Source organism: Zea mays, chromosome 1 (assembly GCF_902167145.1).
Source record: "Zea mays cultivar B73 chromosome 1, Zm-B73-REFERENCE-NAM-5.0, whole genome shotgun sequence".
Classification (NCBI taxonomy): Eukaryota; Viridiplantae; Streptophyta; class Magnoliopsida; order Poales; family Poaceae; genus Zea; species Zea mays.
In genome coordinates, this window is record NC_050096.1 from 93169245 (window position 1) to 93184923 (window position 15679).

General features: G+C 48.4%; 1 non-coding gene across 1 annotated transcript; it reads right to left on the reverse strand.

The window, feature by feature from the left end:
* Positions 1-734: 734 nt before the first annotated feature.
* On the reverse strand, positions 735-815 carry TRNAL-AAG (transfer RNA leucine (anticodon AAG)). Its single transcript has one exon. It is a non-coding gene; the product is annotated as a tRNA-Leu (tRNA).
* Positions 816-15679: the final 14864 nt, after the last annotated feature.

Consider the following 15679-nt stretch of genomic DNA (forward strand, 5'->3'; position numbering starts at 1 on the left):
TTCTACTACTACTTTGAAAAAACATTTTTAGTACAAATTTGAAACCGGCTTGAATATTACTTAAAATAAGGCTAAAAATAATTAAGAAAATATATTTCTAATAAAAACAGAATGATAAAATTGATCTATTAATTCATTATACTAGTGAAGAGATACATCGAATAGAAAATAAAATGGGATTAAAAACTAATTATTAGAATACATGAAATAAAGATATGTTTTAATAAGAATTATATAGCGAGTGGAATCTAGTTTTATTTGTAAAAAGATTAGGAACATAAATATAAAATTGATTCTTTAATTAAACAAAATGCACATAAATAGTATACATTTTGTTCACAATAGACAATTCACAGCAATTTAAATCAAACGACATTCAATTTGTTTACAACAGAAATATTTTGTTTCATAACCATATCGGTACATATCTTTCTAATATTTGCAATTTTGGGCTCTACTTGCCCAGTTGCCTCTGCAGACTGCAATGGTGGGCGTTCTATAAAAACATTTGCTGGGCTCTAGCTTCGTGTAGCATTTCATCGACAAACCGAGGCCATGACAGGAAATAAAGTGAGTACAAATAACTTGTGAACTTTAGCTTAGGAAAAGTTAAAAAATAGAAAATTAAATGAGTATAAATAATCCGTGATAGCTCGAGACAAGTTTTGTTAAAACAGAGAATGGTGCAAAATAGTTGAGCTTGTGAAAAGTTTAGAAATAAAATTTCAAAAAATTGACGAGAGTGGGATTTGAACCCACGCCCTTTCGGACCAGAACCTTAATCTGGCGCCTTAGACCAACTCGGCCATCTCGTCATTTCTGTTATTTAAAACACTAAGCATTTATTTAGTAATGACTTGAATAAGTAAAAAGAGTGTAGGTGTCAGCACCATCTATGTTCTATGTATTTTAATTGAGAGAGAAGGCAGGTACTGTACCAACATATTAGAGGGTGCACACATAAAACCATTTTTAGTAACAAGTAGAAACTGGCTTGTATCATATTTTCTCAACCACTATGTGATCGCCACTAAAGGTCTTAGATGGTGTTTGGATACTCTCACTAAATTTAGTCTATGTTACCTCGAATTTTTGAATGCTAGTTAGAAATATTAAAAATAGTCTAATTATAAAATTAATTGTACATATGAGGACTAAAAGGCAAGACAAACCTATTAAGCCTAATTAGTATATGATTCGTCCATGTGATGCTATAGTAAATATTCACTAATAAGAAAGTAATTAGGCTTAATAAATTTGTCTAGTCATTTAGTTTTTATCTATATAATTACATTTATAATTAAAATATATTTAATATTCATAATTAACATTCAAACATCCTTTATGACACGCACTAAACTTTAGTCAGAGGAACAAAACACCCTATTAGTGTTTGCTCTTTGTTGCATGGATCAATGCTAATTAGTACATTTAGTAGCAGTTGGTAGCTCTAATCCATACTAGAGAACGTTAAAGGCAGTAGAGGAAATACACTCTTGGCATTCTTTTAAGGGCATGTATATGGGTACCTTTAGTACCGGTTACAACCATCAACTGATCTCTACTAACTATTAAGGGGTAGTGTAGACTGCCCCGCCTGGAGCAGCCCGCGCGAACCGCCCACCCCCAGCGCGAATCCCCTCCCGCAACCCGGCCTCCATCCCCGTTCGCAAACCACCAGTCGCATGCTGCGCAGCTCAACGCCGCCATCCTCATCCGGAGGTAGCTCTGCCCCCTTCCTCCCCAGCCGCGCGAGGATTTCGCCCGCTCGCCACGCCTTCACAATCGCCCAACGCCAACCACCTCCCCTTTCTCGCAAGCCCTTCTCCCAAATCCGCCGCCACCCCCATCTCCAGCCTGTCGCCCCTTGCCCGTGCACCCTGGCCCTGCTCGCCACCGACACCGCCGTCCTTTTTCCCGCGGTCACCACCAAGCACTAGCGTACAACGGATGAGAACATCTGTGAGGAGGCGACGTGGCAACCAGCCCCGAAGCAGGGCCTCTCGGCGTGGTACGAGCCCTTCCCGCCGGCACCAAACATCGACCCCAACGAGCGCTACTCCCTGGACGAGATCATGTACCACTCCGGCTTGGGAGGCCTCCTCGACGTGCAGCCCGACACGGTGGCGCTGGCCCGCTTCTTAGGCGCCTATTGGCGCGACCTCTTCAACTCCTGCCCCGAGTGCTCGCGACACCACCACCTCCTGGACCACATGGCCCTAGGATACTTCCCCTACGTTGAGCTCGCGACCGCGCCCACCAAGTGTTCGATGCTGGTCCTCAACTGTGGCGCCTACTCCGTTCCCAACCCTTCTCAAGCCTCGCCAGTTGGATTCATCCAATCCACCCCGTCTTCTCCGGCTCCGGTCCCTAGCGCCGCTGCAAGCTCACTCCTCCCTGCAGCGGCGCCGACTCGAGGAGATGGGGTGGTGTTGTAGCTGGTGCAGGAGATTCAGGACACACTTGCACGTGGCCACGGTGGAGTGAGTGATCTGCTACGAAATGGTGCGGCGGTCGGTGCCCATATGGTCCTACGGCAACTTGACCCGCTGCACACCGTCACCGAAATCATCGCCACCGGCGCATCACCGAACTCATCGCCACTGGCGCCGAATACAGCTTCGACACCTCCATCCACGGAGGCAGCAGATCTGCGCTGTCCTACCTCACCCCCATCTGCGAGGCCACCAGCGGGACCCTCGCTCCCGACGACCTTCTGCTGGAGCCAACTCAAGCAGCCGATCCGCAAGTGGCACGCGACTATGGAGGCAACCGCGGCGGTGCAGAGGCTGGCCAACCTAGAGGTGTAGCAGCGCTGTATCGCCGAGGTGCGCGCCACGGATCTGCACGAATCCAACCTCGTCTGCTCGGAGCAGCTCGTCGTCGACACTGCGGCGTTCGCGTGCACAACCAACGACGCTGTTCAGATCACCGACATCTCCCTCGAGCTTGCCGTACCGCTTCACCTCACCAAGGAGCTCGTCCAGCGTGGCCCCGCCTCGGTCACGGCTGCGCCCACATCTTCCTCCGTTTCCATTCGCGAGATGAACCACTTCCGCCTGGACACCAACGACACAAAGTTGCAGCAGCACGTGCAATACTATGCGGAGCCCATCTTCCCCAAGCTCGACTCGGATGGAGAGGAGCGCGTACAAGACCAAGTCATGCACGACACTAGGGGCAACCCATGGGAGTTCTGCCACATCTACCGCGTCCAGCATGACCAACACAAACTCCTCCCCATCGAGTGGAGCAGGAACTACATGGCAGGAGCTCTGGATGAGCAGATCGACGCTTCAGTGAGGCAGCACTGCCTGTGGAACCTGCAAGCCAGCTGGAGGTTCGTGTTCAACTCGTCCAGAGTGTTGGAGGAGAGGTACCTGAAGCAGCCTCTCGGGGACCTAGGCTTCAAGCGCTCATGGGCGGTGGACCCTGTGGCTCCGGAGGCAGATGTCGTGGTTTCATGCGGCGGGCAGGCAGCCGTCGAGCTCGCCGATCTCAGAACGTGGCTTAACATGTTCCTGGAAGGTTCAATTGTCTACACGAGGGCCACCATCGTCTTCATGCGCCGCCCCAACGGTGACCTCATCTTCGGCTTGCGCCACAACGAGGAGGAGGCAGTTCCCAACACCTTGCCCAACAGGTGTTCGATGATTTGCTTCATCCGCGGCCTCGACGTCGGCAGCCACCTGTGGGGGAATAACTCTACTGCTGCTGACCACAACACGGCAGGCCTGAGGCTGCTCTGGTGGCTCAAGAACCAGACGTCCTTCCAGAGGTCTGGCAGCTAGGACCACTTCATCGCGCTGGGGCACATCTTCATCGATCTTGAGCCTTTAATTCACAGCCAGAGAACAACCAAGCATATCCTAGCAATTATCGCTAGCATCAGCAATGCTCAGGCTCTCATTTTCACCACAAGCATGATTTGGGTGTTGTGCAAGGCAGGGAAGCTAAATGATGCTGAGGAGTTGTTTGACCAGACAGAGACAGCTAGAGTTGTGCCTTGTGCGTACGCATATAATACAATACTCATGGCATTTGCAACCGGAGGGTACGCTGCAATGGAGAGGATAACACAATGGAACCTTGCTGTAATACCCAATTTGTAATTTGTTAGAAATAATATAAATAGAGAAAAAAATTCTCCTTATGTGAGTTCGACCTTTAGGCATCATCACATGTGAACGCCATATTCAAAAATAAATAATTAGTAAAAAGATATACTATTAAATTATGCATCATGCTAGGATTTTTATTTTGTGTGCATTTTGTGGCAATATAAAAAATAATGTGACAAGAAATATATTAAAATCCAAAGTAGAATTTGACATCTAAAAGAAATTCGAGAAATTAGAAAACAGAAGAAAAAAAGGAATATACACTATAAATATATATATTATAGGTAAATAAATAATAGGTGTTATCTTCATATTAGGATTTTTATTGGATAATTGGAAAACCTAAGTTCAAACAGAATTTGAATCTGAATTGGAGACTTAAATTTGGAAAGGAAAATAAAATAAAAAAAGAAAGAAAGAACAAACGAAATAACCGTTTGGGCCGATTTCCTTCCCCGCCGGCCCAACTCGCGCTTCCACTGCGCCTCGCGCTCGCCCACGCGCGTCACGCCACTGTCATGTGGGCCCCTCGATCGAGCTGACATCCAGGGTCGTCACGTTATTCATTGTGTCACTGACGTGCGGGCCGGGATGGCAAAAGTTTCTTCTTTCCCTGCTTTCGGATCCACTGCGTAGCGCCTGGGATCGCACCGCCAGAGCTCGGGTGGTTCCGCTCGATCCGAAATCCACGCCGAGATCCTAGGCTACGTCCGCCGCCCCTATGCGCTGGTGCCTCTCCTCCCTGCGCCTTGCAGCAGGCTTGCACGATCCACGATTCACGCGGCCGGCTCAACAAACCCCGTAAAGTGCTCGTCGCCAACGCCGTAGATGCCGCCTGATTCGGCCGCAACTGTTGCGCTGACGCAAGCTCCCCATCCGCGACCGCCAGGATCCTGAAGCCTCGTCGTGCCTATAAAAATAATCGGCCACGCCCCGTTCCTGGTGACGACCCAATCGCCATTGGCGACTAGAGCTTGACGTTGGAAATAGCGAGAGAGAACTGGCGAGTGTCGCTGGGAGGGTGCTCTGCGGGTTTGCGCGCTAGTCACCAGGGGCTTCCTGTGCGTGCGGCGAACCGGGTCTCCTCGCCGGGCATTGAAGACTGCGTGGGTTGCCGGAGCTTGGCTGATTCCTCACCGGTGTCCGCGGTCGGCTCTGCACCGTCGACTGACCGCGTCGCCGTCCTCTCGGGTGGTGAGACACCTCCTCCAGGTTCTCCTAGCCATCAATTTCGTTTTCCACACGTGCTTACTCGAACTTAGTCACCGGGGCGGTAGAATTTGGCGAAGCACCGGCGAGATGGCCGCCATGGGCAGGGGCGCTCCCCAGCTTGGCTCTGTTGGGGGAAGACGATCCCTCAACCGTTGGATGGCCACGGGACGGGTGAGATTAGGATGTGTTGACCCATTTAGATTCCAACCCTCAGATCTTAATCGGTCGTATCAGACGAATCTTCACGATTTTAAATCTGGGCCGCTTGTTCCGGATCGTGCGATTGGAAATCGGGAAGGCTAGGTTCTAATCTGAGACGTGCATCGTTGATCCAACGGCCAGGGTTTCTGGATACCCCTTCAGCTGGTGGTTTTATAAAAGAGACCCCGCTCATTATAGGAATCAACCCGCAGTCCACCCTGTACAGCACTTTGTGTCTTGGGAATTCTTGTAGAATAGCCCCTGTCTTTTCTAGAAAATGAGGCCCAGTCCAGAAAACTCGAAAAACAGAGAAAATAAATCAGAAATGCATTTTTAATACAAAAATAATTACTAGAACTTGTTTAATTGGTAGAAAATTCTTATGAACTCCAAATTGAACCATTCCAGTTTCTAAAATTTTGTAATAATATTCTTTATCATTTAGTATCACTGTTTTGACATGAACTCAGTTAGAAAATTAATTTCTCATCTAATCCTATTTTAATCACATTAAACCTTAGGAAATTCATAACTTGAATACTATAACTCCAAATTTAGTGATTCCAGTTCCTATGATTTCATTTTAATGTGTAGATTTTTACTGTGTATTTTATTTACATGTTTGGTGCAATGTTAATTTTTGCTATACTATGTATGTATTGTGTTGATGCGAGTAGACGAGCAAGCCACTATGGATTCTGAAGTTCAACAAGTAGAGATAGCTGAGCAGGAGCTCATTGAAGGCAAGTTGTGCCCTTGATCACTTACTTTTCCCAGCCATGTTCTTATTAATTTTAATGATCTGCATAGGATAATTTTGATGGGATCCTTTATGTTACCCTAGTTTTGATTACCTCTATACCTTGTTCACCCCTGAAATATTTTTGGGTAGTACTTGCTATTGCTTTATGAGGATTGGGTATGGAGGCACACTACTCATGATTATCCTGTTATTATCTTGTTATTATTACTGTTCATGTTAAGATCATTAAATTAATGGGAACATGGAGCGACCACCCGGGAAAACAGTGCTACCACAAGGGTTTAATGGGACGCCCTTGGCTGATTAACTAGGAAAGCTAGTGGAGGTCTTCCTTACCTGAAAGGGGCAAGGGCAGTAGGGGAGTGGTCAGTGTAGGGAGGTCCTTGTGCTGATTTTGCTGCGATGGCGGTCAGGCAAGAACCCTGCACTGGAGCTTCCTATAAACTGTAGCGGGATTTCTGAAGCTAGTGGAACTTTATAAAGGCCTCGTAGTGTTACCCTGCCTCGCCTCCTCGGTAGAGGTGTATGGGATTGGCCATCTCTTGGCAGATGGGTAACATGACTTGTGGGTAAAGATGCGCAACCTCTGCAGAGTGTAAAACTAGTATACTAGCCGTGCTCACGGTCATGAGCGGCTCGGACCCTCACATGATTAATTATGGAACTTAAATTTAATTTGACATTTGCATCACATTTGGGATTATTTTACTATTACTGTTCTTTATTATTATTATGGTTTGGTATTTACTTACACTTAGTAATTGCTAATAAAATTTTGACCAACTTATAAAAGCAATGCTTAGCCTCAGCCTTTATTTCATTGATCAGCCTTACACTTCATGAACTCCCACCTTTGGTGAGTTCATGCCACATTATTCTCCACGACTTGTTGAGCTATGAACGTATGTGAGCTCACCCTTGCTGTCTCACACCCCCCCACAGGAGAAGAAAAGGTGGTCGAAGTGGAGTCGCCTAACACTGAGGCATTCGACTTGATCTAGGTGGCGTTTCTCAGTCGACATTGGTGTCGGTGTTTTGGGTCCGACCGCACACCCGGGGTTGCCCCTCAAGGTGTTTTAGGAGTAGGACGGTGTCGACGACTGTAGCAAAATGGTTCGTGCCGATCGCACGAGGGACAGTGGACAAGGTTTACAGGTTCGGGCCGCTTGGAGATGCGTAACACCCTACGTCCTGGTGAGTATGCTTGGTGAATGTGGTTACGAGAGAGCTCTCTGGATTGAGAATACAGAGAGTTGACGTGGGTGGCTAAGTAAAGGGTCGATCGTTCTGAAGGGGTGCCCCTAGGCCTTATATACTCGACCGTGGGGCAGTACACGCGGATAAGATAACAATAAGTAGCTAAAAGATAGTGAACCTCTTGAGATTATCCCTACGTAACCCTCGCCGACTTATCCTCGCATGGCTTCGTTGCATGGAGGCTCCAGCGCGGGAAAGTCGGATCTCTGTTGCAGTCACTCGCTCGACGCTGTGGGCCGTCCGGGTTTGCACCAATCCGGCCTCATGTCGTTCTGCTTTGCTGGTTGTTTCTCCCTAGGCCCACGAAAGAATGACCTTACGATTTATTGGGCCCTTGGGCCTTTCGTGAGGTCCTTTACTCTTTTAGTGGACCCAGGGGATATCTATCCCCCACAAGCCCCCGATCTTTGGGTTAATTTAGAGGTAATCGACCCGAAGATCCCAGGTCCAGCTTGTAGGTGATTTAAAGAAAGATGGCTTCCTGTTGTCTTCTCCTGCTCCGATCACTCGTTGACCAAAGCCTAGTTTCGTGCCTGTGCCTTAGAGGTCGGCATTCCAATTTGTAGGATTCTGAACTTCATTGGGTGCACCGGAGGTGCACCCAATGGGTGTAGCCCCCGAGCTTCGAGTAGATTTTAGAAAATAATCTACTCGAAGGTCTTCAGTAGAGATTATTTCCATTTGTGTTCCTCCACTTTAGTTGAGGGTTGGCTTTTTAATCTTGTCCCACGCTTTAGAAATCGGCACTATCTCGGCTTGGAATGATAATCCATGGGGTGCACCGGAGGTGCACCCAATGGGTGTAGCCTCCGACCTTCAAGTGGATTTTTGAGGATAATCCACTCGAAGGTCTTTCTTTTGCGTCTTTTTGCTGAAGATTATCCTTTCTGCTTGTAAAAAATTGGCATGATGTCATCCGCACTATGTCATCAATATTATGCTTCAGAGGTCAGCATGCGTTTTTGTCTTTTGCAGCCGAGTTCGCAATCCATCCATATCTTGCTGGGTAGTGCAATTTATTTGCTCTGTGACTGATTGGACATTTGATGGACGTTCTCTGTCTAGTCTTCAAGTCGTTTCTGTCGACCATATTTTGTACTCCACTGGCTATATTTGGCTTCCCTCTAATTCTCACTGATATCTCATTTTTGTCTTGAGGCATTCACTGCGTGCCCTGCACAGATGTGACCAATTTGAAAAATATACTGATAATTCCTGGGCGTCCCCCCCAATGGGTGTGGGCAAGGGACAGCTTGGTACGCTGAGTGTTTTAGCCGGCTGCTTCTAAGTAGTAATGTGATGTGACGGCGAGTGTAATCATATCCTTCGCGCTGTTGACTGGAGTCCCAATGGGTGTAGTGTTGCGTGAAACGGCGTCAGCCGCCTGACGTGTCTTCAGACGGGTGGAAGTGCTTATTGAATGCTTTGCGACTGTTCAGTGACCGCGGTTGGAGGTGAGCGGTTGCCTTCTCCCTTTATAAATAACGCCGTTGCCTTTCTAGTTTTTTCACATCTCCTCGCTGTTCTTTACTGCTTCCTTCTCTTCTCTCCCGTCTGCTTCCGCCATGGGCAAGAGTAACAAGCGCAAGCGCGAACCGACTCCTCCATCGGAGGATTTCGGTGACTCGGAATACTCGGAGGAGGAGTTCTCCTCCGGGTCCGAGGGATCTCCGGCTCCCGTCTCTCCCCCGGCGTCGTCCGATGACTCGGACGACTCCCAGGGGATAGCCGCGGAAGTCTGGACATACATCCAGGCCGTCGAGCGCTCCGGGCTCGAGGGCTTGGATGAGTCGGAGTACTCCTCGGATGAGGAGGACTCGGACGGCGGTGGCGAGGACGAGGACGACGACGACGACGACGACGGTGGCGACGGCGACGGCAACGGCAGCGGCAGGGGCAGCGGCGACGGCGGCAGGGACGGTGACGGCGGCAGCAGCAGGGGCAGCACCAAAGGCGGCAGCAGCAAGGGCAGCACCAAGGGCGGCGGCGGCGGCAGGGGCAGGGCCAGTGGCTAGACGCCACTGGTCTTCTTAGATATTAGTATAGTATAGTATAGTTAGAATAATGTAGTAGTAATGTAGAGTAGTATAGCGTAGTGTAGTAGTAGTAATGTAATGTAGTAATAGTAGGGAAGTATCAACTCGCGAAGAGTTGATTTGTAAGTTTATTAACTTCCCTTTGAATGAAAGAATGACGTTTGGCTTCTCTTTTGATGACTGTCCTGCTTACTTGTGAGTCTAATTCCTTTGAAAGAGTAAATGAAATACTCGGGCATTGAACTGGTGTTTTCTGAAATGGTTGCCGAGTAACTTTGTAGGTGGTGTCGGCGCTTGTAGAAGTAACTGTCGAGTAACTGAAGATTGTGTCAGCGTTTTAGAGGCAACGCCGAGTGACTGAATATGATATCAACGTTTTTAGAAGTAACGTCGAATGACTGGAAGTCGGCATCGGCATTTTAGAAGTAATGCCAAGCAACTGAACATGAAAACAACGTTTTAGAGGCAACGCCGAGTGACTGGAGGTCGACGTCGTCATTTTAGAAGTAATGCCGAGCGACTGAATACGAAATCAGCGTTTTAGAGGCAACGCCAAGTGACTGGAGGTCGACGTCGGCATTTTAGAAGTAATGCCGAGCAACTGAATACGAAATCAGCGTTTTAGAGGCAACGCCGAGTGACTGGAGGTCGATGTCGGCATTTTAGAAGTAATGCCGAGCAACTGAATACGAAATCAGCGTTTTAGAGGCAACGCCGAGTGACGGCAGGCCGCCCGAGCCACTTTGAGGATGATGGCCGAGTGATGAGGTGGCGCATCGGTGTTCTGGGGATAACTGCCGGGTGACCACATGGCACGCTGGTTTTGGAAATAACCGCCGGGTGATGACTGGGCACTTTTTGAAACGGTATCTGGCTCGAGAATATCCCATAAGAGCTGCGCTTTTAGCCGCCTTTGCTTTCTGTGCCCTAGTTCTTGCATTCCCGCTTCCGAATCCTCTCTGCCGCTCGCCTCCACTCTGCTCGCTGGTAGAATTGAGATGGCGCCCAAGAGGAAGATCGCGAGCTCGTCTGCTGTGGTGATTCCTCCGATCGATCCCAACAGCCAGTTGCCTTTTGCAGGTAACCACATGTCCATCATTTCCGAAGCTGAACTCCTCCACCTCGTGTCCATCGGGGTTCTTCCTCCGCGGGAACTCTGTTCTTGGCGGATTTGCCACGGGACTACTGTCCCGACAGAGGATACCCACGAGTCTGTAGTTTACGCCCCTTTTCTTCTCCGCGGCCTTGGCCTTCCCATCTCTCCCTTTTTCCGCGGTCTCCTTGATTTCTACCACATTAACCTGACCCATCTGAACCCTAACTCAATTCTGCAAATCTCCATCTTCGTTCACTTATGCGAAGCCTTTCTTGGCGTGCTGCCGCATTTCGGCTTATGGAAATACCTGTATCATTGTCGCCCTGGGATGGCCGGGGGACAACATCAGTTGGTCGGAGGTGCCAGTTTGGAGATGCGCCGCGGGCGGAAGACTGAGTATCTTGAGATTCCCAGCGTGGTTGTTCCTGAAGACATAAGAGCTGATGTGAATGCTGCCCCTGATTCCTCGAGTCGCCCTTCTTCGTCGGTCGCTCCTGAGAAAGACTTTGCAAAATAAAGAAAAACTTTTGCGTGCTTTGAGTGCGCGGTTAGCATAATCGAGTATTTGTCAGAGGACATTAGTTCAGCATTCGAATGATATAATGACTTTCTTATTGTATCAGAATTCATCAGTTCGTAAATTTATAGTAATGAAATGACGCATGATGATTATGAAATTCGTTTGTGGGATATGGAAGTCATCCCCTGAATTGTTGAGGCATGTTGCATCGGCTTAAGTCGCCACTGACTTTTAGCCGATGGCTCCATTAGTAGGGCATAGTGGTCACCCCAAGTTAAGTAGGCGTGAGCATGTTGCACTGCCTTAAATCGTTGCCGACTTAAGTCGATTGCTCCGTTAGTAGGGCATAGTGGTCACCCCGAGTTAAGCAAGCGTGAGCAAGTTGCACCGCCTTAAGTCGTTGCCGACTTAAGTCGACTGCTCCGTTTGTAGGGCATAGTGGTCACCCCAAGTTAAGTAAGCATGAGCATGTTGCACCGCCTTAAGTCGTTGCCGACTTAAGTCGATTGCTCCGTTTGTAGGGCATAGTGGTCACCCCGAGTTAAGTAAGCGTGAGCATGTTGCACTGCCTTAAGTCGTTGCCGACTTAAGTCGATTGCTCCGTTTGTAGGGCATAGTGGTCACCCCGAGTTAAGTAAGCATGAGCATGTTGCACCGCCTTAAGTCGTTGCCGACTTAAGTCGATTGCTCCGTTTGTGGGGCATAGTGGTCACCCCGAGTTAAGTAAGCGTGAGCATGTTGCACCGCCTTAAGTCGTTGCCGACTTAAGTCAATTGCTCCGTTTGTAGGGCATAGTGGTCACCCCGAGTTAAGTAAGCGTGAGCATGTTGCACCGCCTTAAGTCGTTGCCGACTTAAGTCGATTGCTCCGTTTGTAGGGCATAGTGGTCACCCCGAGTTAAGTAAGAATGCGAGTCAATCGTAAACGAGCTGAGTGTCTTTGAAATCTCTCTTTATTGATGACATATTTCCACTTTACATAATACATTGTCACCCTAGCAGTTTTGAAATACAGCTAGGGATAAAACTTTCTGAGGTGCTCTATGTTCCAGGAGTTCCCAACTTCTGTGCCATCCATCTGAGTGAGGCGATACGATTCGGGCCGAGTGACTTCTGTTACTATGAAGGGTCCTTCCCATAAAGGTGATAACTTGTGCCGTCCCTCCCCCGTTAGAATTCGGCGGAGGACGAGGTCTCCTACTGAAAAGAACCGTTGCCGCACAGCCTTGTCGTGATAGCGCCTTAGAGTCTGCTGGTACCGTGCTGATTGGATTACCGCATTCAGCCGTTCTTCCTCAAGTACATCAATGTCCTCCAGCCTGGTGGCCTCAGCTTCTGCTATGCTTTCGAAGATCAACTTTGGCGCCCCAAACTTGAGATCAGCAGGTAGCACTGCCTCCGACCCATAGACCATGAAGAAAGGAGTGTTTCCATGCAGGGCTCGGCTAGGTTGGGTTCTTAGGCTCCAAACAACATAAGGCAATTCTCTTATCCATTTTCCTGCGAATTTTTCATTCTTATCGAAGACCTTTTTCCTGAGTGCCTCCAATATCCTTCCGTTGGCTCGCTCAACCTGTCCGTTGGCTCTTGGATGTGCTACAGATGCGTACTTGATCTGAATGCTCTTTTGCTCGCAGAAGTCGAAGAATTCTGAACTGGTGAAGTTGGATCCTAAGTCAATGATGATGCTGTTTGGTATCCCGAACCTGAATATTATGTCTTGTATGAATTCCACGGCCTTAGCAGAGGTTAAAGAAGCAATGGGCTTGAACTCTATCCATTTAGTGAATTTGTCAATCGCCACCAATACATGAGTATATCCCCCTTGAGCTTTCTTGAAAGGTCCAATCATATCCAGTCCCCAGCATGTGAAAGGCCAGGTTACTGGTATGGTCTGCAGTTGCTGTGCTGGCATGTGTTGTTGCTTTGACAAGTATTGGCAGGCTTCGCACCTCTGAACTAACTCGGCTGCATCGTTCTTCGCTGTCGGCCAATAGAATCCTGACCTGAAAACCTTCACGACTAGTGTTCTGGATGCTGCATGTATTCCACATTGCCCTGCATGGACCTCTTCCAGAAGTTGCTTCCCAGTGGTCGGGAGAATGCACTTCATGAGGATGCCTGATGCGCCCCTTCTGTACAATATTTCCCCAATGAGTGTATAGTGAGCCGACTGTCTTGCAATGCGTTCTGCCGAATTCTTGTCGTCTAGTTCTTCTTCATTCTTTATATACTTAATGATCGGCCTTCTCCAGTCATCAGAGTCTGACTCGGGTTGATCTATGATGTTGCACTCTTCTGTTTGATCCATTGAGATACTCGGCTGCAGAATTTCTTGCACGAGAACTCCAGGTGGTACCTGAGTTCGACTGGACCCTAGCTTGGACAGTACATCGGCTGCTGTGTTCCGATCTCTTTCTACATGATGAAATTCCAGACCCTCGAATTTATCTTCCAGCTTTCGGACGGCAGTGCAGTATTTTCCCATTGAATCGCTTGAGCAATCCCACTCCTTGTTTATCTGGCTGATGACTACCAGAGAGTCTCCGTATACCATTAATCTTTTGACGCCCAATGATATGGCAATGTTCAATCCATGGATCAAAGCTTCATACTCGGCTGCATTGTTGGAGGCCGGGAATAGCAACTGGAGGGCGTACTTGAGGTGTTCGCCTCCAGGCGCAGTAAAGAGAATCCCTGCTCCTGCTCCCTGCAGCTTCAGTGAGCCATCAAAATACATTCGCCATACTTCTGCAGTCTCCGGGTTGTCTGGTACTTGTTGTTCGGTCCACTCTGATACGAAATCAACCAGTGCTTGAGTTTTGATGGCAGTGCGAGGTCGGAACTCGATGTCATGAGATCCCAGCTCGCAAGCCCACTTGGCTATTCGACCAATGGCTTCCTTGTTGTGAAGAATATCCCCTATTGGAAAACTTGTAACTACTATGACTTTGTGGTCGTCAAAGTAGTGACGCAGCTTGCGGGCAGTTAGAAGTACTGCGTATAATAGCTTCTGAACTTGAGGATACTTTTTCTTTGAGGGGCCTAGGACTTCACTAATGAAGTAAACAGGATGTTGTACTGGATAGGCATGTCCTTCTTCTACTCGCTCGACTACCAACGCGGTGCTTACCACGTGAGTCGTGCAAGAGATATACAGTAGCAAATCTTCAGCTGGTTGAGTTGACGTAGCTCGCCGGGGTGGTTTTAGTACTGGTGGTGTTGTCAAGAATTTTTTCAGAGCATCTAGAGCTTCTTGTGCTTCTGAAGTCCATTGAAACTTATCCACCTTCTTGAGTAACTTGTAAAATGGCAAACCTTTTTCTCCTAGCCTGGATATAAATCTGCTCAGAGCTGCCATACATCCAGTAAGTCGCTGAACCTTCTTTTGCGATCGAGGTGCTTCCATCTTCATGATAGCTTCAATCTTATCTGGATTAGCCTCAATTCCCTGGTGGCTGACGATAAACCCGAGCAACTTTCCTGCTGGTACCCCGAAAACACATTTCTCGGGATTAAGCTTCCATCTATATCGCCTCAGACTGTTGAAAACCAGTTGTAAGTCTTCGATGAAGTTTTTTGAGTCCTGCGTTTTGATTACCACGTCATCCACGTAGGCCTCCACACGCTTGCCCCAGTGATCGGCTAAGCATGTTTGAATGGCTCTCTGGTAAGTTGCCCCAGCGTTTTTGAGGCCAAACGGCATGGAGGTATAACAGAAAGCACCAAACGGAGTAATGAATGCCGTTTTTTCTTCATCTTCCTTTGCCAGACTAATCTGATGGTATCCGGAATAGCAATCCAGGAAAGACAGCATAGAACATCCAGCGGTGGAGTCCACCACCTGATCTATCCTTGGGAGCCCGAAAGGATCCTTCGGACAGTGTTTGTTGAGATCAGTATAATCAACACACATGCGCCAATCCACTTTATTCTTTTTGAGTACAAGAACAGGGTTGGCTAACCACTCGGGATGTAATACTTCTCTAATGAATCCAGCCGCGACCAAGCGAGCTAACTCGGTGCGAATGGCCTCTCTCTTGTCGGGCGTGAAACGACGCAGTTTTTGCCGAATCGGCCTTGCCTGGGGATAGACCTTCAATTTGTGCTCGGCCAGTTCTCTTGGGACCCCCGGCATATCCGCAGGTTGCCATGCGAATACATCTCGGTTATCTTGCAGAAACTGGACGAGAGCGCTTTCCTATTTGTCGTCCAAGCTGGAGCTGATGATAGTCGTTTTGCGCTCATCAGCGAACCCCAGGTTGATTCTTTTGGTTTCTTCAGTCGGCTGCATAGAGGTCGAGGTCTGAGCTTCGCTTGTCGGTACTGCGAGGTCTTCCTCAGGCTTAGAGTTCGCCAGTGTGGAAGGGGCCGTCGATGGCTTGGCGGTGAGAGCTGCTTGAATAGCCACTCGGAAACACTCTGCGGCGCCTTGGAAGTCGGCGCGCACAGTTATGATCCCTTGCGGTCCTGG